This window comes from Zootermopsis nevadensis, unplaced genomic scaffold, assembly GCF_977971745.1.
Source record: "Zootermopsis nevadensis isolate Lab colony 2312 unplaced genomic scaffold, Znev_1.0 Znev_ptg000022l, whole genome shotgun sequence".
Classification (NCBI taxonomy): domain Eukaryota; kingdom Metazoa; phylum Arthropoda; class Insecta; order Blattodea; family Termopsidae; genus Zootermopsis; species Zootermopsis nevadensis.
Window position 1 is genome coordinate 10944767 of NW_028259154.1, and position 24467 is coordinate 10969233.

General features: G+C 39.1%; 1 protein-coding gene across 9 annotated transcripts in view; it reads right to left on the reverse strand.

The window, feature by feature from the left end:
- Positions 1–24467, reverse strand: part of sns (nephrin adhesion molecule sticks and stones) — a 436207-nt gene that overhangs the window by 290136 nt on the left and 121604 nt on the right. For 2 of the 9 annotated variants that reach the window (XM_087353862.1, XM_087353863.1), the window contains exon 1: positions 23946–24338. The exons of the other annotated variants lie outside the window; for them this stretch is intronic. The gene's annotated coding sequence lies outside the window, so the exon portion shown is untranslated. Of the gene's footprint in view, positions 1–23945; positions 24339–24467 lie in introns of those variants that run through there. 9 annotated transcript variants of the gene reach the window in all.

The window sequence follows — 24467 nt, forward strand, 5'->3', positions numbered from 1 at the left end:
TGAGTCGTGTAGTTTCATATAGGAGCTGATAAGTTACAGTTGCGTTGGTTTGAGAGTGGTTAATTTAGGATTCCAAAGAATAAGACTGCGTCCTTTTAAATAAATTATAATTCTCCTGTAATTTAGTACCTAAATAGAACGCTGTATGTCTGTACTGTGCACCGTTTAGAAAACAGGTTGTAGCAAAACAGCATAATCGAGCTCAAGATATTTCTGAGACATCATAACCATCGGAGGATAAGAAACCAGGACACTCCACTGATTCTTGCAAAATTTAACACATCATCACATAAATTTCACGTCTCATGTTATAACCATTCATCATACCAACATGATTCGCGCGGTCGCCACGTTCTTTTAGTCTACTGCACTGAAGAATAGATCAAACAAAACGTGCGAACTTTGCTAAGCTACAGACTATCACCACTCACATTAAACAGAGTTAGTATCGCCCTCACACTCGAAGCTCCGACGGCGACTATATTGGTCGGCGTACTGCGCATGTAAGTAGACTCTAGTTTTTCAAAACATTGGCGTCTACAAGAACACGATTTTCATGAGTATTTTCATAAAAAAAAATAGAGCCCTTAATGCCTGTAATATGTTTTCCCAAGCCTAAAACTGGAATCAGACAATACAGACGGACGGATAGCTGGATATGTCTTCAAAGAAAGTAAAATTGGATTCTAAAAACGATTCAAGTAATATATTTTCAATTCGTTGCTACAAATGTTGGTGGCAAGGACAGCATCGTTAAACAGACGATAATACTGTCGTCTCGTCAAAGAACGTGGCCATGGTCTACTTGGCCGTATCACCCCAGCGATCTGGACGAGCGACGTCGAAGGCACGAAATAATTGCAACGTGTAGAGCCAAGAGTCTACATCGGAATCTGACGAACACGAAGCAAGATTGTCTAACGAAGGCGTGAGAAAGCAAGGAATCCACAGAACTAGGGAAAGCAAGAGGCTTTGTCTCACGGATGATCATAATAAGCGCCCTGGAAAGAATTAGGTAGGATGTGAATGGGAAGCATCAGGTTCAAGAAGGATTGTGTTTGTGGGTGGGAAGCATCCGGCTCAGAAGGGATTTTTTCAAGAGTTTGTAGATCGGAAGCATCCGCTTCAAAAACTATTGTTTTTCAAGGGTTTGTGGATGGGAAGCATCCAGCTCAAAAGGGATTTTTTTCAAGAGTTTGTAGATCGGAAGCATCCGCCTCAAAAACTATTGTTTTTCAAGGGTTTGTGGATGGGAAGCATCCAGCTCAAAAGGGATTTTTTCAAGAGTTTGTAGATCGGAAGCATCCGCTTCAAAAACTATTGTTTTTCAAGGGTTTGTGGATGGGAAGCATCCAGCTCAAAAGGGATTTTTTCAAGAGTTTGTAGATCGGAAGCATCCGCTTCAAAAACTATTGTTTTTCAAGGGTTTGTGGATGGGAAGCATCCAGCTCAAAAGGGATTTTTTTCAAGAGTTTGTAGATCGGAAGCATCCGCCTCAAAAACTATTGCTGTTGAAGGGCTTATGGATGTGAAGCATCCGGTTCAAAAGGGACTTTCTTCAAGAGTTTGTAGATGGGAAACATCCAGTTTAAAAAGGATTTTCCAGGGTTTGTAGATTGGAAGTGCAACCGCCCTTCCGCAGACTGTTTTCTTCTTACTCTGGTTGCCCCGGGATCAAGCCCCGTAGCGTGCCCGGTTTGCTTACGGTTACAGCTTGATATAACTTCGGATAACGCGGAAGGATATAAGGGATAATTGATGTAGGATTCTGTCGGAAAGCAAGGTTCTCCGACTCTCAGGGATTATACGGGGACTGTGATAGTTGGAGCGGCCGTGCGCCAAGGACGTGGAATCTGTGGGGATGATCAACTGCAGACCACACCGAAGTCACCTTGGAAACGTTTCACCTTTTATTTCCTTTCGAGACACTGTTGTACAATACGTTATTCTGATTGTAGGGCAGCGCGATGATTCGGCTGTTGTATTTATAATTATAAGAATCAAGCAGAAACTTTCTGCTTGCCTTGAAGAACCGAACATTCAGAGAGCGAGTACCAACGCAATCTCGCTCTTTATATTCCCGCAACGTAACTGTTCTTGAATTTTGAATTGAATACGACAATCCGATTCGACCCCCAAAAAGTCACTTATGACGTCGGAAACGTGCCGAACAGCCACATTCAAATTCCATTGTTCCGAGTCGTAGTGAAGCAGCGGTCATCTGGCAATCGTCACTCCACACCGACTAGGGCGCCCCAAACCAACGGTCACTAAACCGAATGTCGGAGGAAGAGACTTTCACATGCCAGGATGACGCCACTTTCTTTCCCAATGTGATAAATTGGACAAAGCCAAAAATTAATAAAATCAGTCAAATTTTGATGAAGTGAGGTGTACCAAGCATCAACTAATCACACCTCCTTTGTTGTATAAACCAGATTAATATGCCAAAGCCTGGTTTACCCCTCATCTCAAGTTTCAGTCCGTTCGGGAATTGAACCACGAACCTGGACTGGCACAGAAGCATCCGGTTAAAAATAGGATTTTTTCAAGGGTTTGTAGATGGGAAGCATCCGGTTAAAAATAGGATTTTTTAAGGGTTTGTAGATGGGAAGCATCCGGTTAAAAACAGGATTTTTTCAAGGGTTTGTAGATGGGAAGCATCCGGTTAAAAATAGGGTTTTTTCAAGGGTTTGTAGATTTCAAACATCCGGCTCAATTCGGAGACGTGTTTCGAGGATTTTCTTATTTCCGTCAAGGGCACCTGAGATTCCACACAGAAAATTATTTAGACCCACTTAATCACCACAATTTTACTAGTGAAATATTTAGTTACATGACTGCGTATTGATACGTAAACTTTAAAGAGATTACAAGAATATCATGAATAATGAATGGGTAAGAATCTAGAAGGAAGTGATTGTAGCAATGAGAACAAAATGTTCCGGTGTCAGCGTAGACACTGACAATGACATTTATTAATTTGTTGGTTCATTTCAAAACGTTGAAATCTTCAGCATGGAAAGACTGAATAAAAAGAGAAAAATATCAGTCGAGATAACGTGGCCAAGTTCCCGAAACAAGATATCCCGAACAAAAGACGACACTGTACAGTTACGTAAGCCTCTCAGAGCCATTTCTTGCCCAAGTTTTAGAAACACGACTGTGTATCTGATGGGATTTTAAGCAAAATTTTGTATTTATGTTTCCCCAGATTGAGTTGTATGTCATTGCTTTTCTTGTACAAGATAAAATAAAAACGATATAATATTTGAGGTTTTCACAGTGGTACGAAATCATAATCCGATCATCTGTGATAGCCTGTAGTCCTGTAAAAGGTTACCAACGTTTAGGAAGAGAAATACCTTGATCTTGGCGTTGAATAATAAATTCCCTTTACCGGATTACCGCTGTTCTAGGTAAATGTGACGTTATCCTTTTATTAGAATAGCTTCTCATACAACCATCCATCCTTCAAAAGAACACAACATTCTTAGAAGCGAAACCGTATTTGTTCAACTGCATTAAATTTAATAAACTAGAAAATGTACGCACAGCGCAAAAATTCTGAAGCGTAAAATGTGCTACTGCTTTCAAATTTTAATTGAATACAAACTTTTTATATGCCCATACAAACTACGTAAAACATGTGAGGCAGACGAGCAAGGCCCTACAGTGTAGAATTTTATTAAAAGTAGTCTGAAAGTTGTGGAGTTAACGACATAACGTATGGAAAATATCCTCTTCAATTATCTCGAAAATCGACGTGTCATTCGGAAAAATATTTAGGGCACGAAATGTATCTTTCATTCGCCTCCATAATTCTATTCCAACAAATACTAAATTACTATAGACATGCGAGCAAAAACGCATGTAGTTCACGGTTCCTCGCGTAAAACGTCCATTACTGTAGTCCGATTCTAACCAAAACTAAAATGTGTTCACACGTTTTAGAACTCCGTTCAATGAAAATCCGATCCGGTTATTACACAGACAGTTAAAAATCTTAAAAAGTTACGACAGGCTGTTTGTTTTGACTTTCTATCAGACTGCTACTTTCAAGATGGCTTCGGTGCGTAAAAACATATGAAAATTTTCATATAACTTTCCGTTATTTTTCCCAATTTTAAACAAAATTAGAATTTGTTGACAAATTACAGAAAAACTTCCAAATATCAAATTTAATTACAATCCGTTTAATAGTTCTCGTGTTGTTCTAAGCGGACAGAAAAACATGTCGAAAGATTCTTGTAAATACGAAGCTGGTAAATGCTCCTAGAACGTTCCGAGAGAAACGCAAGTTTATTTGATATGAAATGCTAAAACTCGTAGACTACAGGACATAGGAGTAGTCAGTCATTACTCTGTAACTTTGTTACACCGATCGTCAGCCAAGAGGCTAGCCAATTAGCCAATCAGTCGACAACGAATCGCTTTTTGTCAGCAGTTTGAGTTCATTCGCGTCGGAACCAATCAAAGTATGGAGTTTCCAGGCAACGAACAGGCCGGCCAACTGTCGGTGACACAAAGCTCTTCACTTTTCGACTCCATTTACCTAATAAAGCTCCAGTCCATAATTATCAGCAGCTTGTTTTAACGTACTAGGAATGCGAGACCGCCAACCAACAACGCAGACCACGGCAAGCAACAAAATTTGACTACTGCTGAAAACATCCATCACAAGGTTTCTGAGTTCTGGGTTGTTGCGCTGTGTAGTCTGGTAGCTGTTTACCAAAGTTTCAGAGGTCAAACTGCCTCCGTCATCAGAGTATGAAGATTTCTGTCTTCTGGGTTGTTGCGCTGTGTAATCTGGTAGAAGTTTACCAACGTTTCAGAGGTCATACTGCCTCCATCATCAGGGCGATGAGTATGAAGATTTCTGTCTTCTGGGTTGTTGCGCTGTGTAGTCTGGTCGATGTTTACCAAAGTTTCAGAGGTCAAACTGCCTCCGTCATCAGAGTATGAAGATTTCTGTCTTCTGGGTTCTTGCGCTGTGTAGTCTGGTCGATGTTAACCAACGTTTCAGAGGTCATACTGCCTCCATCATCAGGGCGATGAGTATGAAGATTTCTGTCTTCTGGGTTCTTGCGCTGTGTAGTCTGGTCGATGTTTACCAACGTTTCAGAGGTCATACTGCCTCCATCATCAGGGCGATGAGTATGAAGATTTCTGTCTTCTGGGTTGTTGTGCTGTGTAGTCTGGTCGATGTTTACCAACGTTTCAGAGGTCATACTGCCTCCGTCATCAGGGCGATGAGTATGAAGATTTCTGTCTTCTGGGTTCTTGCGCTGTGTAGTCTGGTCGATGTTAACCAACGTTTCAGAGGTCATACTGCCTCCGTCATCAGGGCGATGAGTATGAAGATTTCTGTCTTCTGGGTTGTTGCGCTGTGTAGTCTGGTCGATGTTTACCAACGTTTCAGAGGTCATACTGCCTCCGTCATCAGGGCGATGAGTATGAAGATTTCTGTCTTCTGGGTTGTTGCGCTGTGTAGTCTGGTCGATGTTTACCAACGTTTCAGAGGTCATACTGCCTCCGTCATCAGGGCGATTCACCGGAATTGACTTGTCCTGTAATAGCCCGTCAGTCCGTAATTCTGCACATAACGCAAATCGAGAACTGCTGACCGAAATTTTAATAAACTCTATACCAAACAGTTTTGAAAATATTTGTCAATACATTTAAATGTTGAATGATGTTAATGAGACAATGGACAAGGTAAAAAAATATAACAATAATCTAGCTTTCTATGTTGTCTACCTATGATTTCATAATCACTCTTTTATATGCAGTTTTCATTACCGTCAATTTCTGAGCCACGTATATAACTATATAACGTTTTCTTCCAGTGGGATTCTTCATACTGACAAAGAGCTCTCTTCCTTGAGGCACGTAACTTTATAAACATCAGACATGTCCATAGGTAAGGCCACCCAGACCATAAAAATTTCTTCCAAGACGAGTTCTTCAGATTTCCCACACAAATGGTGGTAAGACCTATAAATCCCTCTGAAATCGTATGGCTCATCCGTCAAATGAAACCAAGAAAATCAGAGATGCCCCTTCAAATCTTTCCCTACCGGCCATAAAATGCCTTTCGGAGACCGTATCAGGTTTAAAACGAGTGCCCGTCCCGTCTAGAATTTCAAAACGCAAAGACCATAGGTAAGGTATACCATTATTTACTTCACACTTAATACCAGATCAACACTTTGCGGTAGCAGTGTCCCTTTAAAGAGATTACTGCAGCCTCTGTTTAATTTATCTCATTTGCAAGTGAATCCCGGGCCACCATGTACTTGGACCCCAAGGGATTATTGTCAATTTGTTTAGAAGCGGCGACCATGTTCCGTGCTTGCCTGCTTTATGAATGTAGCTGCAGGAGCAAACCGCCCGAGTTTTATAAACACTTCCAGAGTTCCGTAAGAACAAGACATTCCTCTTACGACACAAGAGACTTTATTACTTTCGCCACAAAAGTCCCAATGGTGCCATATCACGAGTTAATTTTTCATAATCACAGATGCTACGTTTTCAAAATGAAGTTCAATTATTCTCTCCCATCTGTGTGTCATCTCGAAACAGACATCTTTTCAGAATGCGTTTACCCTATCCTTGTATGCATGTACGTATTTCCCCGATGCGAACTTCGGGTACTGCCATCCTCAGGCACCGTAAATCACTAGGTTATGTTTATTATTTATATTTAATACGCTTGAGTAATCAAATGCCGGTTACAGTAGCCGTGAAAGGAGCGGGCCTTCATCTCCCCTATCACCGGATCATGAGTTCGAACACTGCTCAAGGCGTGGAAATTTATCTTTTTGTGTTGTGCTGTCCTGTGTACATAGAGGCCTTGCGAAGGTCTGATTACTCGTCCAAGGAACCCTACCAAATGTCTAAGTCGATTATAGACGTCAGACGGTCAAGATCTTTCAAGGAGTGTCGAGCCAAAGAGTTAGTTAGTTAGTGAATAAGTGAGAAAATAGTAATTCAGTTTAATTAATTTGTCTCGGGCTACCAGCCGTGTAAGGTGTTTTAATGGCGAAAACACCAACGTTTCGAGAATCATCTTCCTCGTCCTGGAAATCCGAGAATAATTTATTATACTTAGTCGTCGTCAAAACTTTATATCGTAGTAACTCAGTTCAATGAAACCCGCATATCCTTCTATTTAAAGACTCCTTTTTAATATTATACTTGCATCAGCTCTTACATATTTAAAATGATTTCTTTATTTTGAAGTCTCACAACCAAAATTGCATTTATTTTTATCAAAGCTTTCTACATGATATCAATTAATTTGGCTTCATTTAACAACCTTAACAAAACTAATCGAAGGCGACAAAGTGTGATTCTCTATACCGTGTAATTTTCTCTAATCATCTGATACATCATCTCTCTCAGGTAAGATCAGATCAGAAACGATTCTCCATAATATTATGAACAAGAACACGATTAATATCCTCGAACAGTTTCTTTCATATTTATTTAAAAATCACATAAAGTTTCGTAACGAGATTTTGCTTCTGTTATCAGGTGAGCAATTTAATAAGTTGAGTCGATTTTAAAATGATAATTTCAATCTAATAATTAACATACTCACATCTTAACGGAAAGACTGCCAGTTTCTAAAACGCTGTGTGGTTTTTAAACTAAGATGAAAGAATATATCGAAAAATATCCGCCAGTTCGACAACAATTTTATCAAAACTTTTAATGAAACATCGAATCTCTATTCTGCACTCAAGATTCAGAAGAAAAAAAATTCATGCCTATGCAAGCAGGTAAAGCTATTTAGTTAGGTTAATAATTCAAGTCGATTATTTTGTCATGCAAACGACGAACAGACAGACTGATGGACGCATGCAATTCCACAAAGCATTGCTGACCAATCAACAGGCCTCGTTGCAATAGAGAGGTAGGATCTAATTGGCTGCATCAATTATTAATCACGGGGTTTAATTTTGTCAGCTGTAAGAGGCAGCTGATGGGACAAAACTCTGCTCTAGTCCTGTCAGAATTACGACAGGCAATGCCTCAACATTATCAAAAGGCTTATCTTGTGTCTTTAAATTTTGTGCAAATATAATGAGGACAGGTCATGTTGCATGGGTGAGAATGACAAATTCAAAAAGTAATTTGGTCGTAAAACGTCTAGTGAACAGGCCACTTCAATGACGTAGCCGCAGGTGGAAATATGTTGAAGAGAAACATAGATGTCAGAGGTAGATTAAACTGGCTCAAGAAACCGCAATGAAATCTCGGGTTAGAAAATAAAACCGAAATATCCGTAAAGCATTTGTTTATCATCTAAGCTTCTACTCAAGAAAGATAGCATAACACAGTCTGTTAACGGCGCGTATTTAAAAAAAATCCTACAAACAATTCATCATCACCAAGTAAACTCTGAAGTTATGCATACAGAACTTCTAGACGGGCGGTTCGCAGTTTTAAAAATAATCAGAAGTTTGAGGCACGACAGACGGATACAAATGGTTGTCCTGCGAGCCTCATTCAGAAAGTGGATCACGAAACCTCATCCGTCAGCGCTCTTACATTTCATCGTCTTGTCTCGCACACACGTCGGAAACAAACAAAGTAGGTGAATCCAGAGTGCTAACGCGATTGACAAGGAAAGCAGAGGAAGCTGAGTGACGTCACATCATCACTAATCAGGTTTGACGCTACTTCCGGTTTGCATGGAAAATAAAACCTTGCTTAACCAGTACAAAATCGAGTTTCAGTAGCATGTCAGTCGCTTGAAGTAGTTACGTTGTTGGATTGGGTTGTTCTGTGCTCAAAACCACGTCCACGTGAAATTTACAATGCGTTGACAAATGTATGAGCGTTCCAGAAACTGCGAAATGTCGCAAAATTTTCTTGTTCATTTTCTAGTATGTAAGAAAATTAAAATATGTATGATTTGAGGTTTTCACACCGGTCAGTATGAAGATTTCCGTCTTCTGGGTTGTTGCGCTGTGTAGTCTGGTCCATGTTTACCAACGTTTCAGAGGTCATACTGCCTCCGTCATCAGAGTATGAAGATTTCTGTCTTCTGGGTTGATGCACTGTGTATTCTGGTAGGCGTCTACCAACGTTTCAGAGGTCATACTGCCTCCGTCATCAGGGCGATGAGTATGAAGATTTCTGTCTTCTGGGTTGTTGCGCTGTGTAGTCTGGTCGATGTTAACTAACGTTTCAGAGATCATACTGCCTTCGTTATCAGGGCGATGAGTATGAAGATTTCTGTCTTCTGGGTTGATGCACTGTGTATTCTGGTAGGCGTCTACCAACGTTTCAGAGGTCATACTGCCTCCGTCATCAGGGCGATGAGTATGAAGATTTCTGTCTTCTGGGTTGATGCACTGTGTATTCTGGTAGGCGTCTACCAACGTTTCAGAGGTCATACTGCCTCAGTCATCAGGGCGATGAATCGTTGGCAAACATCTACCAGAATACACAGCGCAATAACCCAGAAGACAGAAATCTTCATACTAATTGCCCTGATGACGGAGGCAGTATGACATCCAAAACGTTGGTTAACATCGACCAGAATACACAGCGCAACAACCCAGAAGACAGAAATCTTCAAAATAAAAATATTAATTTATCCAAGCCATTCTTGATACAGTTATTAACATTTCACGTGGGCCTAGTGACCATGACGGGATTTTTCATTACTTCAACTGGAAATATCTTCCTACCTTTTCTTAGGAATTTGTATAATTTATCTCTAAATTTAAATTTTATAAAACATAGACCCACATACGAACTACAAGCAGGCGTTTATGTTAAAATCAGAAATAAAACAAAGCTAAAAATTAACTAAATGGTTCAATAAATACCGTAGTTATGCAAAGAGATTACTCTGACATGACAATGAAAATGATAACATTAAGATAGATCCGTAACAAATAGTTATGTAGATTTCTGTCTTCTGGGTTATTGCGCTGTGTAGTCTGGTCAATGTTAACCAACGTTTCAGAGGTCATACTGCCTCCGTCATCAAGTCTTACATACAAATAGTTATGTATTTGTGGTTTATTTAACACCGCTGTTAGTAGCAAGTCTCAATTATAGGTCGAATAATTAATTTGGAAGAAAGTTAAGCTGGCGGCTTTCGATATCTTACTCCAACAGTTTCCTGGAAAGACTGAATAAAATCAAGAACATTTCAAAATATCCGGTCTTCGTGCCGAGAATTGAATCAGAGGCGTATCTAATACTAACCACGGCGATATAAAGTCGGCTGCGAAATTCGATGTGAAAAGTGAACTGAAATGAATCTCATGATAAGATTAAAACAGCGAATATTAAAGACGGCAACAAGCCTTCGGGTTCCACAATGACAGTAAATGTCTGGAATATATTAAGTTACAGATCTGACGCGATTTGCCGCTAGATCCCAGAGCATGCAAACGTCAGATAATCCCTTTCATTTTAATGTACAGTAAAATTATGAGCGAAATAATTTTGAAGCCCCATATTAACTAGCTAGAAACTGTAATGTGACAGTGACAACTTTAAGCACTACAACAAAATTGTTCCTCTCTGTACTACGACGAGTATCAGATTTCTGTACGCTGTCGTTTCAAACACATCTCAGTATCCTAAACTATCAATTTGTCGCCGTGGGTGTTCCATTTTACACTGAATCATATTTTTACTATATTCTGTGTACGAGGAAAAGACTAAGATGCGAGTAGCAACGTTTGCTTCAATACGAAATGCCATTTTGCATCATGCATCATTAATGTTAATTTACTACAGACAAAATCCCATTGCGGACAAAACTAAAGAACAGTACGAATATCACAGTGCATAAAGGTTTGAATATTTCTTTCTTTCGTTAAATATGAACCATATTAAAAACACTTAATCCAAATTAACTTTTAAGAAACGTACGCCTAAACTTAAATCATACAAACGGATAGTCGAATACGGTCTCCTATTATGCGTTCACTTTATTTGTACATACAGTTCATTAATAAGGCTTTTATTAAGCACAGAAACACAGTTCTGCAATAATAAGATTGTTAACAGGCGTCAACATTGTAACTGCTTGGACCTAAAGCCGGATAAGTCGCCGTGCTGGGGCGGCAACTTCTCCTACACTACTGTCGGGCGGGCAGTCTCCACAAGGCACTTTACAAGTGTGATAACACCAGCTGAGATCTGTCTAAGTACGAAAAGTAGTTAGTCTTGTTAAATGATCACTAAAGTTGAAGTATTTGCCTTTATAATACTTTAATCACTGGGACAATAGTAAGCTGAAGGTGATAATTCCGAATACCTCATACAGAGACTATGACAGGGGTTCCCAAACCATGGGTCGCGAGGACTTTTGATGAGTCAAGTTGCTAAAATCAGAACCTGAAAAAGTTCACATTGTTGTTAATTTAGTCACTACGATTTGCTTTTGTTGTTGTAAACTTCGCAAAACAATTAATAAAATATAATTCTAGTATATTTACAGAACAGACTTTCTAATTTGCCTATAATTGATAAACCATGGGTCATCAGGAGGAATAATTTTGAAATGCTGAATCGCGAACAAAAAAGTTCGGGAAACTCTGGTCTAAGAGATGTTACCTATTCGCCATCATTAGGATCACTCAGCCTCCCACCCACTGAGAACCGTAAAGCCTCCAATCTGTACTCAGATTTAGAATGCTCAGACACTCCACACTATACCAAACACAATTGTCAGATCCGTGTATTTCACTTAATAACTATGACGCTCGACGGTATGCGTACATTTTCTAATTTTCTTTATTAAATGACAGCAAACAGAAGTAGATAAAAATTCGGTAAAATCTTGTGAAACCCTTTAGAAGTCGACAAAGAATCGAACGGTATTTGACTGACGTCACATCCTTTCTTAACGACGATATGCAGTGTCGCTAAGAAATCAATAGTTTACGATTTCACTTACGAAGTTGTGGGCAGAAAACTTAAGAAATTCTGGGAAAGAATTAAACTAGTAAATGTAATTTAACTAAACGAATCTACTGACGGATTTCCTTTACATTAATTCTTCGGTTCTACGTAAGGTCTTACGTTAATACAAATTACGCAACGCACGTCCTTCTTATCCAGCCCTTAATAATTATTAACTAATATTTTGATTTTATGAACTGTGCTGTATTTTAAATGATGTGAAAAAGTCAGTATCCCTCCACTGCATAAATAGTATAGTCTAATATTTTCTTTATTCCATTTCGTATATTTTCCAGCAAATAAACTATTTCCAGCGTTATTGAAATGAAATTTAAAAACCCTTTTCACAGCCGATTTCAAAGAAACATTTTCTGAGTCACTTTTATCGTCGCTGTCCTGAACAATGTGATAAGCACAGTATTTTCTCCCATTAGTGCTTCGCTTACACCAACGCTCTCAAAGCGCAAGTGTGCTCGGAACATTACCCTCGTGCCTTGACATCCTGCTCCAAACTCACTAATTGGCATTCGTTTGTGACTATGGACGAAGCACGTTCTGTTGTGCCTTGTCTAACGCCGATATTGCAAAAAGGCAGTTACACACCTTTCACGGAGAAAGTAAACCCTAAATACGTTTTAGCCACTTCAATCTAATTCATGTTATAAAATACTGCTTCCTATACATCCATTCTAATACCATCATGAATTTTGGTTTTTTCAAACATTTCGAAGAAGTATTACCATTGAAATTAAGTATGCATTTCATTTTTCCCTCATTTCAACTACATCACAAACTACTTACTTCATGAATATTTACAATATTATATGATCCGAATAAGTAACAGAGTTACTCATTATTCAATTTTTTTACGTAAATGCGTCTATGAGGAAGGGCCATTCGGCAAAAAAGTGTTATGAAAAAGTGTAACTTCATTGTTATGTTACCTAGGAAACGTTACATTACATAAAATTACATTACTTTACATTACATTCATCTACCACAGACCCATCTTAAACGTAACTAATTCAAGTTAAGTATTCAAGCATTTTTGTTACCTAGGAAACGTCATCTGTTTACTCGGCATTGTTGTTACCTATAAAACATTACATTACATTACCTTACATTACATTTCATTAGATTACATTACGTTACATTACATTCAGCTACCACAGACCCATCTTAAGCGTAACTAATTCAAGTTAAATAAGCAATGTCTTAATCAAACTTATCTCAATTGTAAAGCAGGTATAAAGGAAATATTTAGAATAAAGCCAATACATAAACTTCCTTTCCATATAGACGTATTTACGTCTAATTCTCCGGAACCGTGGTTCCACTGACAATTTTTTAATTTCCCTGTTACTTAATCTCTGTTTACTTGCCACTGTTTGAAAAATCTTGCAATAAACATTATACAGTAAACCGAGGATAATTTTGTAGTTTCAATCCATGGAAGTGGACTAAGAATTCAAAGCTTATGCAAGCCTTGCAGATGAGCTATACATTTACAAGATGACAGTCTTGTGGGTGGGGTTTACAGCGACACCTTGTGCTCGAGATCTGAGAGCCTTAATCACTTGTAACAGCTGACGTTGCGGTCAAAATGTGACACAATTAATGACAAGATGGCAACAGCTGGACAGTACACATGCAAGAGTGTTCATATATGCTATGTGGACATACGTCTTGAGAAAGAATCTTACTGTTTATCTCATATTCAAAAACTGATAATTTTAGTAGCAGAGATTTATAAACAAATAGTACTAGACACAAAATTTGCTTCAAACGCCTTCATCTATGCAAATCGATTGGACAGAAACAGAAATCAGATCTTATAAAACTTAGTGATCCACCTGCGTTAAGAAGACTGTTTCTTGTGACGTTTCGACGTGTAGTCTGGTATATGTTTACAGGCGTTTCAGAGATACTTCCTCTATTAACAGTGAATTTAGTCCTGATAACAGAGTCAGTAAGGACGTCAGAAACGTCGGTAAACTTCTGCCACACTACACGGCGCAACAACCCAGAAGACAGCCATCTTCAGACTTACTGTCGTGTGAACCTGATATCTCAGTTTTTTGAGTTAACTTCCTCATATATAAATTGAAATTCATTTTTTAGAATAATTCATGATATGTAAGGCTTATATGGCGTTCAGGTTCGCCACTTTGAAAATCAGCAAATTTCTGGACTATACTCGAAATCGTAAATAGAAATATCTGTGGATACTAAATACGTTTAAAAGTAATTAAATGATCGTTCACATTCCATTTGAAAACGACAACATTCATAAACGTGACTTTTGCACAGCCTGCTAAAAACAAACTGATTTTACAGTCTCGATTGCAAACGATCGGTCGAATTATAGGCTTTTACACTTCTAACGTTTTCCAAGTCATAAAAAAGGAAACATTTCTCTATTTATGGACTTACTACTCACCCACACAGCGGATAAATGACGTCACTTACCTGAAACAAAAGAACAAGGGAATGTTAATTTACGTATTCTCTGCTGCAGCTTTCGAAACAACTGCAGTTGATAAAATACTGTAAAAGAATCACTGCAGCTATTACAATACTGTCAAAAATCCACTGCAGCTGATACAATACTGTCAAAAATCCACTGCAGCTGATACAATACTATAAAAACCACTACAGTTGATACAATACTGTCATAAATCCACTGCTGCTGATACAATACTGTCAAAAAACCACTGCAGCTGATACAATACTGTCAAAAATCCACTGCAGCTGATACAATACTATAAAAAACCACTCCAGCTGATACAATACTATAAAAAACACTGCAGTTGATACAATACTGTCAAAAACCACTGCAGTTGATACAATACTGTCAAAAATCCACTGCAGTTGATACAATACTATAAAAACCACTGCAGTTGATAAAATACTATAAAAAAGCACTGCAGCTGATACAATAATATAAAAAACACTGCAGTTGATACAATACTGTCAAAAAGCACTGCAGTTGATACAATACTGTCAAAAAACCACTCCAGCTGATACAATACTATAAAAAAGCACTGCAGCTGATACAATACTATAAAAAACACTGCAGTTGATATAATACTGTCAAAAACCACTGCAGTTGATACAATACTGTCAAAAATAATCATCGCTTTGCAGACGATTTTCTCGTGGAAATCACTAGACCTCTGAAAGCTGACGATCAGCTCTAGAATCTCACTAATTACAAAACTCATTAAAGAAATCTGTTAAAGTGCTCCTACTAAGCATCATTCAATGGCGGCAGCCATGGTAACAACAATCTCGGTTTTCTCGCCGGATTCAGAGTTGCGTGTGGAGGAGACTCCCCTTGGCATCAATATTACACGGTCTGCTGGCAATCAGTTAAACGTGTCAACGGATACACTCACATTTATCACATGTTACAGACTCATCTGCCGATATTACAAGTAGCAATAAAACACACATTGGCTAATCGTTCTAAAATACGTTCTTTGGTTGCTGACTTAAAAATTACTGCAAAAATTAAGTATTTTCGGGTAAGATAATTGCAAAATATAAATAGGAAAGGGTTTGGAAGATATACTTAAATAAAATAAGAGATAGTATAGTTGCGTCATATTGTGATATTAATTAAAATAATTATTATATTTGTTTACCGTCAAATCACAATAAAATAGTAAGATAAGATAATTAAAATGATTAAAATATCATCTTATGTTCCATATCGAGCATTCGATGTAAACAAATATAATAATTAATTTAAATAAAATATTGTAGTATTTTTCTTACATTGTGTAAATAAATTAACAGAATCAGGTCTATATTCAATTTAAAACTAGGGAGTATTATCATATACATTAAGAGCTGATATCTGGCAATTTTCTTTACGTTACACCCTAAAATTTTTTTAAACGAAACTAAGGCAGAATTTTTGCATATACTCATACACGTTTATATATATTATTAAAATACACACGACGTAATTTTTATAATTTCAGGATCTCATAAACCGTTAACAGAGTGGAGCAGACTGTTACCACATCCGAACACAAATTCACTCTAAAATCATGTAAACAACAGACGTAAGTCATGCGCATGCGCAAACAGTCTCGTCAGACCAGATAATGGCGAAGTCCGCCCCTAACTGAAATTAATACAGCGCTTCAACGATCTGCTTTCTGGGCGCCCGGCTTTGAATACCGTCAGCTGTACAGAGCGTTATGTATGATGGCGATCACAAGGCTTTCAAGTAGAACGTGCGGAGTTATCCCACCAGGAACAGGGGTAGATTTAGGCCGCGCCTCGTAGAGCATAACAACGCACTTTTTCTGGATGAGGGCCGAGCTCACAGCCGTGAAATAGCCGCGCGAGAGCGGCCTAAGTTCACGTTGCACGAGGCACTCGAATGGAACACACGCACACACATGATGCTGGTTGTTTTCTGGTATTTTGATCTCTACTAATGACAGAGAGCACGTGCTGGCCGATAACACGTCGAAAGAGGAGCTCACTTGGAGACACAGGCGTATATGAACGGATAATAGTATTAAAATGCTTCAGAAATAGGCTGGAAGTATCAAAGAATCCAATGGAAGGTACTGTGAACACTACAAGGAACCTTTAAGTTCTATAACAAAGAATTTTATCATCAGCTGACTATCTGTTCAAGGATAATGATGTACGTCTAGTTAGTTCGTCTGTCGAGGGACAATTGGTTCTTCTGTGCAGAAATAGCTGTTACTTCTTCTGTGAAGAGGTAGTTCTTTTGTTTAGGAGCAGTTAGTTCTTCAATGCAGGAATAACAATGACTTCTGTGAAGAGTTAGTTATTTTGTGTAGGAACAATTGGTTCTTCTTCGTTGGAACAGTTAGTTCTTCTGTGCAGGAATAACAGTCAATTCCTCTGGGAAGAAGTGGTTATTTTATGTAGAAACAGTTAGTTCTTCAGTGCAGGAATAACAATGACTTCTGTGAAGAGTTAGTTCCTTTGTGTAATAACAGTTAGTTTTTCTGTACAGGAATAACAGTTAATTCTTCCGCGAAGAGTTAGTTCCTTTTGTGTAGGAGCAGTTAGTTCTTCAATGCAGGAGTAGCAGTCACTTCTTATATGAAGAAATAGTTATTTTGTGTAGGAACAGTTGGTTCTTCTGCGTAGGAACAGTTAGTTCTTCTGTGCAGGAATAATAGTCACTTCTTATATGAAGAAATAGTTATTTTGTGTAGGAGCAGTTAGTTCTTCAGTGTAAGGATAATCAGTTCTTCTACGTTCTGTGATTATTCCGTATTTCCGAAACGATCCCAGGTTTTAATGTGAAGATAACTGCATACACATTTCCAAGGTAAACCTGTCTGTCACTCCAGACAAAAACAGCTGTCAGTCCAGCTGCGGCACGGCACAACTTTGCGTTTCTGTCTGAATGCGTATGGCTCCTAGGACAGAGTCTAAATGACAAATTAGACGAAAAAAGTATTCTGCAACTTTCAAGTGTAACGGATAACCGCAGACGTACTGTCGCTTTTAGGTAGTAAGATCACTTAAACTGCTGGTTCTTAAGCAGCTATCAAGGAATCCGTTGCAGTCGCTGAATACAAAATTACAAATCCGTATCCTGAACCAGCGAAATTCAGTCCACACCTCCACATTAACATCGTGTCTCATTCTACAATGTTTCGTTGAATAACGTATGAACAAGCCATCAGAGTGCGTCGACATGAGACAAGGGGATTTAGGCCGTGTCGCTTTATACTTTCACGAGTCGGAGAACCACACACAGGGCAGTGTGTTATTATTATTATGAAGAGAAATTAAAAAATACTTCAAAGCACAAAGCGAAAAAACAGAGGACGGAAGCACAAAGATAAGTTAGAAAAAAGGAATGAAAATAAATTTGAAGCCTGGAGACAAACAGAAGTTAAGTCCAAAAGACACGAAAAGAATGAAACCCAAACATGGAATTTTATTCACTAAAAGTAACAGCTGGAAATGAAAATAAATTAAAATATGAAAAATAAAATAGAAAGAAAGGATGAAATAAAATAAACAAAAAAACTAAGAATTAAAGATGAAGGTAAAAAACAAAGGTAAGAAAGAAATGAGACAAGAAAAACTCCAAAAAAAACAGGCTTATTCGCTGAATATTTAACCAAAAATTCTCTATGCCCAAAGATCATCGTGCTGTCACCATCAGCTCCTGTGTTCGATTCCAGTTGTAGTCAGCGTCATATAATCAACCTCATCACAGTCGTCGTCATAAAATTGCATGGTTTAAGGTCATGGAAGGGCGTCATCCCCCTACCTCGCACCTTAAATCAATAACACTGCGTTGCTAACTTTGCTACGCTGCCAGTTCTGAGCTGTCTTCAATCGCCTATGTTCCGCTCTTATGTTGCAAAGTTTCGCGGTTTTGTTGTGACCTTGAAGCGTTGAATTTGGATACGGCTACTGTAACTCTGTTACTGCAGCTGAGGAAAACAGCGGTGTCGTTTAACGTGATCCATATTCCAGGTCTCTTAACTTGTGATGGAAAATTAAGTAAACGAGGGTCTTGGCTCTGGTGTTAGTACGAAAACTGTAACAAGATATGATGAAGTTTCCAAATAACTACACGAGTCTTGTACTGTCAGAAGCGTATCTTGCGTTCGAAGCCATTTTATCGGTCTCTCCACCGAGATATTCTATAACTGAATTTTAAATTAGGCCATGGTCGCTTCCTTCCAGAACCCTTCAAATTCTCTAATCACCAATCAGTCATTCGACGCTTTGTAGTCTTTGAAATCTAGATCGCCATAAGCAGCGAGAGATTACAGAGAAACGGAATCCATCTGCTCAAATTTTGACATTTTCCGATCCACTTGCTTTCCGTTCAGCGTTAATAGATTAGACCCTCAAAGATTAAGAATTAAACCCGAAATTACAAATCGTTAATCATTTGACAGGTCTCCTTGGACATACGACCCACCTAACACAATGCCTCCACCTACAAAGAACATAACACTACGAAGTGCGATCAGAAAGTTTCCAGACTGCGCGTATAAAAACCCGTACACTTATCTCAGGTATTAAATTCATCCATCACCCTCCAACTAGTTCCCCTGGGAGTGAACACAACGATCCCAGCGCCGCTGCCAAGCCTGGAAGCATCCCTGGAAATCTTTCTTTATCAGCCTGTCAAGTACCATCTGCGATTCTGCCTGAATCTCTTTTATCGTCTCAAATATCCTTCCCTTTAGCTGAATTTTCATCTTTGGGAAGGGGAAGAAGTCACACGGAGCTTAGAAAGGAAGTTGGGGTCGGTTCTTGCAAGATCTTTGAGCTCCTGACAAACGAGAAGTCGATTCTGCTTCTGGTCCTCAGACAGGATGCGTCGCATGTGGAGTTCTTCCTTTAGAATCAGCTGACAGGTCCCATAGCCTATCCCAACGATGTCGCACAAGTCGTTGATGGTACGACGTCGATCTTCGTGAATGGCCTGCCGAATCTTCGTAACATTTTCGGGCGTTGTGCTCGAAGATGGTCGTCCAGAACGCTCGTCATCATCAACAGAGGTTCGGCCATTTTCAAAACGTGAATGCCACACAAAAGTTTGTGCACGACCCATTGCGGACTCCCCAAATGCTTGCTTTAGCATTTCATAGGTTTCCGTAGCCGTTTTGGCGAGTCTTTGGCAAAATTTGATTTGTTCATGAAAATCCGCCATTCCGAAATCGCAGGAGGGTCGGTGTAATGCACTACGAAAACGCCCGTAACTAAGAAACAAATGCTAATTCGATGATGCCGGCTGGCACATTGATTCACTATGAATGCAGGCCGCACCCCCTAGCGGCAGAAGCTCGTACTACATCCGGTTCGGCCTCTATTGACACAGTCTGGAAATTTTCTGATCGCACCTCGTAAGAAAACGCGGAAGAGAATTAACAAGTACTTCAGCACCAAGATGTCTAGATTGGCTTATGTGTCCGACAGTAAATGCAGACGACAAAATATCCTATTCTTGTTTGTGACACAAGCCAGCAAAATGGTTCGAGTTCAGCTGTCGCCCCACTACGCCTACCAGAACAGATGCTATAAAGACTTGTTTCGTTTGTCTGCGCCTTAAGTTCCCACGCTGGAAACAAAGAAGACGCCTTAATTACCCTGCTGCATTCTCTTCTTTTGTGCAAGACCGACCAATTACGGCCATAAAGATCTCAGATCTGCAGCGTCAGTTTTATCTGAAGATTATTCAGCTGGATTCTCTTAAACTCTACGAAAATTGAAGATGATATATTATTTCTTAGTAAAACAGTAGAAATTACTCCATTTTCTTTCTTTCTTACGTTCGTCCATTTTAACAACGTTGAATGAACATACGAGAAGAGGACTTTTTCACGTTATTGCACATTTAACGACGCTGTTCAATCTACAACTGTTAAAGAATATATTTTTAAAGACGCTTAATCCTTAACTTCCCAGCAGAGTGCACACCGACGTCTAACCCCCACTCAATATCAAAACCTTTGTACCCCTGAAATTCACCACACAAAGTCCGAAAACATTTATTCGTTGTGACTATTAAAATAATTTGTTCCACGTTGCAATGTTTCCTTCGAAACGTCAGCTGGACAAGTAATCATCTCGCTTTTAAGCCACTTTAATCCCATCATGGGAGACACCCTGAGCTAGTTTAATCCAGCCAACATCCTGCTTCTCTAGCGTCCATTTTAATATTCTCCCATCTATGCTTAGGTCTCCAAAATGGTCACCTGCTAAGTGTCTTTCTGGTATATTAATGTTATACATATTTTTCAGACATCTGATCAAATACCAAGATGGCTAACTAATATTTGGGTTTTCACGGAGGTGAGTACGAAGATGGCTGTCTTCTGGGTTGTAGCGTCATATACCCTTGAAGATATCTACCATCATTTCAGAGGTACTTTGCTGCCTCCATCATCAGGACAAGTTGGTAAACGTCTACCAGACAGGACAGCCATCTTCGTTCTCACAGCCGTGAGAACTTCAAATCCCACTAATCAAACATCATTTTTAAAAACGCACTCTAATATAGACCACACTCGGTGAATGAAGCTAAGTGGCTTTGTGGGAGAGTGAGAGAGCTGGTGTAACCTGAACATTAACAGAATTCTACCCCCATCTGCCAAACTTCTGGCCACAAGTACAGCGGTGGACATAAGTTTCAACATTCTTGTCGGTTACGCCCAAACAATCACGGACCTATCTCAACACAATGCTTTTGAGCTCAAGAAACAAAGGAGTGACGGTGTCCGGACCAATTAACTATTGTTCTTCACCGAATGCAGCCAATTTAATAGGGGCTGAGTTCAAACCCGTACGAGGTCGATTGTCTACAGTGGAATGGCGTTCACTGCAGTTGGCATTTATCAGAATAAATCATCGGCAGAATGAATTCTGTTTAATTCTATTTAATAAAACATAAAGTTATGTACAAAGGCATGTTCAAACTTTACAAATAATTAAATATACCACGCAGCGTCTGGTGTATAACCAAATAGAAATTGTTTTCTAGATCTATTGAGTAGTCTGAGAAACAAAAGACGCGAATATGGGCTTCATTTAACGATCTGCCTGCTCACAGAAAGTCTTCCACAAGATCGTGTCATGAAGACGCAGACATCTTATGTATGAACATATAAACATTTGTAAGTGGAATATGCCTGCGAGGCAGTGTGTACATACGCTACCCGCATCATCCAACCCAAATCAGAACACGAGGAAGCCCTCAGAAGCAATAATAGACGACCTTCATACCTGGAAGGGAAACGGTTCATTTAACAAGCGTTTCAGCACTGCACGTGCAAACATTTCTCATTCAATACTGCACGAGAGTTGCGGAAAATTGTGTAAATCTTTAGCTAAGAATTCTCACGGGATGATATGGCTGTAAAGCGCAATTGTGATTTAAAATTTCCTGTCCAGAATCTACAGGTTGGGTGGGAAGTAAGTAGTAAGTGGTTATAACGTCTATACTTCCAATGCATAGCGATTATTTAATGCCTACTTACTTTCCACCCACCCTGTATATATATCTTCATCTATACAGATCTTTGTAAAAGTTAGAAACCTTATCGAAATATGTATAAAAAGCACAATGACGTCATGGACGCTGCATTTATAGAATACTTGCCGCCGTGGAATAATTAGTCTAAACGTCACCGTTTTCACAGCAAAGAAACTGTTAAACCAGAAGTTATTACGAAATTCTTCATAACTTGCGTCGAGTACAGACGAAATGTTCCGATCACACCGAATATGGCCTATGTTGAGTATTTTAAACATATTACGGTCAGACCTTGTATAACGGAACTCGAGGACAGCTGAAGTATTACGATCAGACCGTCAGTGAAACAGAAATTATCAGAACGTCAACGGTCAAGTGAATAACACAAAGAAATCAGCTAATTCTGAACAAACGTTAGACTCCTTATGTTTCTATCCTGTAGAACGAGGCATCGATCCTAAAAGGTAAAACATTTCCTAAACACACTGTATAATTCGGGCTGAATTTATCAAACGATCGAAGCGTATACCACACACACAGCCCATAAACAACGCTTGGTACTGAAGTTCTATCGACTCACATTGCTCAAATTTATATTTCCGTAAGCCGCTACACTTTATGAGACGTCATCAATATGGCCACGGCGCGCAGCCTTCACGTCTTAAAGTGGGGAAGCTACGAACACCAAACTCACAACACCGTCAACCAAAGATAATAACCCAAATGTTCACCTATAACTCACCAGTTAACTCTGGTCGTCGTCCTTATAACAGAAAGCTCTAAGATTCACTAAACATTTGTCCCCCCATTCTTTATTTTGGTTTTCCAAACAGGTGTTTCTCAATAAATGACCGAAGAAATTCTGTAACTGGCTAAATTGGCTGTCCTAACCTCATTGTGTGCTCTGTACAAATAACTAAATTCCTTATGTAACACCATACACTGCCGATTGAATTCATTCTTTGGTACAATAATTTTCCTGACAGAAATGTTATCAAACACAGTGTGCTTTGTTGGGAAAATGACCGGAAATATTAATTAAGCTCTGGTGCCTTGAAAGTAGAACATAAAATGTCTTTTAACTGAAGAATAATAATAATTTCCCGAAAGTTGTTGTTTTTTTATAATTTTCATCGTAAATCAAATTGATATTTGTAAGATTTCTTACGTTCTCACAGAGGACTATGACGCCGAGCAATCTGGCAGAATTTTATCGACATTTCAGAGGTCCTTGCTGCCTTAATCATAAGCCCTAAGGATGAATCACCAAGGACCTCTGAAACATCGGCTAACTTCTACCAGACTGTAAGTTGCAACATTCCAGAACACAGTAATTTTCAATCAAATTCGTTTCTTATTCCTTGCACTTAAACTTCTAAACTTTCTCAAATACTTTATTGTCCTAATTATATTAAGAATTCATTCTGATTTTGATTCTGTGACAAATTATATAACCTACAAGTAGTGTTATCATGACTTCATCCCACGTTACCTTGTAATGGAAATGTATATAGCAGCCTCGCACATTATATTATCATATCTGCTTTCGCTTTCAGCACTGAAAGTTTTCTGTATAATTCTTCGTTCACGTTTATCACACCTGTAGTCTCCCCCCTTCCTTCCAACCGGTCCACCCTTACATTCCTCCTTTGTCTATACGTACGTCTATTTTTTGGAAATCTTACAAGGCTGCATAAAACTATTCCGTTTCATCGAATAAAATGTGGTACGACTGTGAACGATTAATTGGCAGGGAAATTTGACAAAACACTTTTGGCATTTATCATTATAGTAGGGCCTATCCCAGGATCTGCATCTCGTAAGTAAGATATTTTATTAATATCCTTTTATAACAAGCTCCGAAGATGCATAAAAGTTTGGCTACAAAATATGCAACAAATATACAGTCCTTTCATTCGTGTTTGTATTCATCCTCATGATAAGATACAACCTTGCAGCCGAAATTAATTCTGTGGTTACTTCTTTGACTTACATGGTAGGAAGCCGATTTGTATCCTGTCTTAAACTGGCTGTTCCCTCTTCTCTCCAATAATTCCTACTGTCTAACTTTGGGACAGCAACTTGAAACAACCCACGACACTTTTATCAGCATCACTCCCATTTCACTGCACATGGTATTAACCGAACGAAGTCTGAGCAGCTACTGAATGCAGTACTTTTTGGCCGGTGAAATTTTCAAGGGAAAGGCTAGGAGCGAGTCTCTTTTGCGAAAGTGTAATGCTGACTGCACCGAGGAGCTTATCGGACTGAACGCCCAAACAAAAGAAATACACTGACCGTGCCACCTCATGTACACAGTGTAGGCCCGCCAGCCAGCTCCGCTAGCTTCACCACAGGCCAAAACTTCTGCGCCTGCTATACCAACGCCTCGTTTCCAATCCAATGTATCGTGCTACAGAGCGGACGGTACGTTCACAACCCAAGCAGTTCATATTTCTACCACTTGAGTGTTCTGGCGATGTCTTAAACCAATATTTATACAGCGCGATGGGAC